Source organism: Marmota flaviventris, chromosome 3, assembly GCF_047511675.1.
Source record: "Marmota flaviventris isolate mMarFla1 chromosome 3, mMarFla1.hap1, whole genome shotgun sequence".
Lineage (NCBI taxonomy): Eukaryota > Metazoa > Chordata > Mammalia > Rodentia > Sciuridae > Marmota > Marmota flaviventris.
This window is the reverse complement of record NC_092500.1, coordinates 17,461,676-17,464,973: the sequence shown is the minus strand read 5'-3', so window position 1 is coordinate 17,464,973 and position 3,298 is coordinate 17,461,676. Positions and strand designations below refer to the sequence as shown.

The 3,298-nt window shown below is 38.6% G+C and overlaps 1 pseudogene; it reads right to left on the bottom strand.

Annotated features, from left to right (window-relative positions):
- Positions 1-359: 359 nt before the first annotated feature.
- LOC139704986 (nuclear cap-binding protein subunit 2 pseudogene) lies at positions 360-835 on the bottom strand (annotated as a pseudogene).
- Positions 836-3,298: the final 2,463 nt, after the last annotated feature.

Here is a 3,298-nt window from a genome sequence, read left to right as displayed (position 1 = left end):
TATAAATCAAACCTGTTGCTAAGGAACACTTTGTGTGTGGGGGGGGTGGGGGTGGGGGGGTGTTTCTGGGGATCAAACCAGGGTCTTGCACATGTGAAGTAGGCACTGTATCTGAGCCACATCCCCAGAGAACACAATTTTAGACCTAGTAACAGAAAATCATCTGGTAATTTGACACATGACCAATATTCTAAGACTAGAATTAAAGGCATTCTTTTGTATTCTGTCCTTTAATAATTTTCAGTGGAAACCATGTAAAGGCTTCCAGCTCAGAAGAGACATTGATCAGACTGTGGGTAATGTTCTTCAACAAACAACAGGCCAGTGGAGGGAATTTTGCACTGATGGGCTCTCACCATTCACTGCTTTTGTGCCAGCTTTCCATAGCCACCTCTCCCAGCATCATAGTCTTGTTGACACTCATCTGGAACCTGGCCACCTGATCGCCCACGTCCATACTGTCTGCCCTCCTTAAAACCTGCATCCCAGTCTGTGCGAATGATCCGGTCATCCAGACGTGTTCCATTTATATACCACATGGCATTTTCTGCATCTGCTCTTGAATAGTATTCCACAAAACAGAATCCACATGCTGTTTTTTTTACTTTATCCAGACCCAAAATTATCTTCTTTATGTCACCACTTTTGCTGAAGAGTTCATAAATTTGTTCTTCAATTGTGTAAAAAGAAAGATTTCCAACATACAATGTACAGCTTTTCTTCAGTAATTTTTCTTGTTCTTCATTGTCACCCCGGAAGTGCTGGTCCCCGTACTGGCTCAGCTCCACATAGGAGTCGCTGCGCAGCGCCTTCAGGAGGCCACCTGACATAGTGCAGAGAGCAAGTTTTAGAGGATTTGTATGATAGTTTGCCAAAAGTGTATATCTCTGTATGCCACATGTCACTATCCTGGGGGTTCTGATGTATATCGTCCTTGACTCCTGGCTGCTTATGGAAAATATAGCTTTAATGCCTTCAGCAAGAGGAAGGGGAACTGATATTTGACCACTGTTAGTACTTTTATATCTTTTTTATGTCCGTGCCTTACATTCTCAGTCAATCTTCACAACAACCTTGAGTTGTTATTGGATTTACTTCTGTTTTACAAGTGAGGAGGCAGAAGCTCAGCATTTGAGTAACTTACAAGCTCAGCCTGTTTGCATTCCCAGTTGCCTCCTCAGGGATTGCTTTCCTTAAATAACTCAACAAATAGAGGTGCTCTAGGCCAACAAATAGAGGTGCTCTAGGCCAGCTCCCACCTCACCATTCTGGTACTGATGTTTACTCATCTAGCAGATGTGTTTTGGCCATCTATGTGCCAAGTACTGGCAGGAGAGAAGAGATTTGAATAAAGCACAACCTCCTTCTTTTGTTTTTTGCTTTTGTGTTGCTGGAGATTAAACCCAGGGCCTTGCATGCTGAACTACATCCCCATGCCATTCCATGCCATGCCATTCCATGTAGTGTATTGCTAAATTGCTTGGAATGGCCTCAAACTTGTGATTCTTCTGCCTCAGACTCAAGTAGCTGGCATGCAAGCATGCACACCTGATCACAACCTCATTCTTAATGATGATTCTGCTTCTTTGCATCTGCTTTTCTTGTAATTTAGTGCAATCTGGCATCTGTAAAGGCTGTAGAATAACAGCTGCAGGAAGATGTTGGATAGATGTTTTATCAGGGGGTCAAAGGTAATGGAGGAGGAATTCATGGCTGAAAACAGAAACAAGTTAGAAAATATCATGGCTTGTTCATTTAGAATGAATCTCATCAAGAGGGCTTGGTAGATAGAATGATGAGATCCAAGAGTTAAAAAGTATAGAGGCTTTATCCTACAGGAAGTGGGGAGCATGGGAGGTTGTTCTGCTTATTGGTATTGTCTGTAAAATTATTTGTTTTTATAAAACTTGGAGACTACAGTAAAATCACATATAATCACACCTAGAGACAACCACTATTAGTATTCTTGTGTCTCTTTTGTGTATTCTGTGTTCTGTTTTGTTACTTAATAAATATTTTTTATATTATTACAAGTCCTTAATAGTTTTCCCAGTAACTATAAAATTCCATATATTTATTTAGCTATTTGAACATTCTGCTGCCAATTTGTTTTTTGCTGTGACAGAATAACAGGTTAGAAATACTTTTCTTGCACATAAAAGTTTTGCTGCATTGATACTTATTTTCTTGGGACAGGTTTGTAGGTGTTTGTAGGTCAGAGTATGAACTTTCTAAAGAGTTCTAGAGCCTTTGAAATGGGATGTACTTATTGGTAACTCTACAAGCTCAATGATTTTCCTGTACTTAATGAGTAGTAAGAAATAACTATAGGTTTTTAAAAGTTATTGCTTGCCACTTGAGAAGTTAAAAATGTTTATTTTGTGTTTCTCTATTAATGAAGTAAGACATTTTTCCCATATGCTGTGTAACATGGTTTAAGCTGTATTTCACATGTAGTATTTCATTATCTGAATTGTCTATTCACATTCCTCATGGAGTAATAGTAATAGGAAGAAACCCTTGTAAAGCAGTTTCTATGAGCCACTGCTCTAAGCACTTTAAAAATTAATTTAAACAGATAGATGTTGCTGTTATCTCATTTCACAGATGAATAAATGAACACATACAGAGGTTAGATAAATTGCTTAAAGTCATGCAGTCTGTAAGTGACAGAGCCCAAACTTGAAACTGAGGGATCTGGCTCCAAAGTCCAGGTTCCTAATCAATGCTGAACTGTTCTCTATTGTAATCTGAGTTTCTGTTCTTGTTAGTCATGGTGCCACCCACTAACTCCTACACACACACACCAGGCTGCTTCTGCTTCCTAGGACTACATTAGTAATGTTCATGGAAATAATTTCTGCACTCATTTACACCCCAGTGTGTGCTCTGCTCCTATATCAGTGGACCAAGAGGAGCAAACAACAATGATTATGATTATGTAGCATTTATATAGGAATCTGTACATTTTACCTCTACTCAGGTACATTCTGGCTTTGCAATAAATATGAGGAAGTGGGAAAGCTGATTATCCATTTAAGAAAACAATAAATATATTTCATACAAGGATTTCTCTTGAATAGGAAGTAGAAAATATATTTGTATCTTGTAGGCATGAGTTCATTTCCATGCCAAGAGGGAATAGTTCACCCTGTGGTTGAGTTCTTAGAATCAAATAGGATAATGTTTGTAAGACATCTGACAGTGTTTAATGCCCTTTCCTCAATATAATGAGATATGAAAAGGATAGATTTTAAGGTTTTTCAAGGTAAGATAAATCTCTGGTTAATTGTCATTC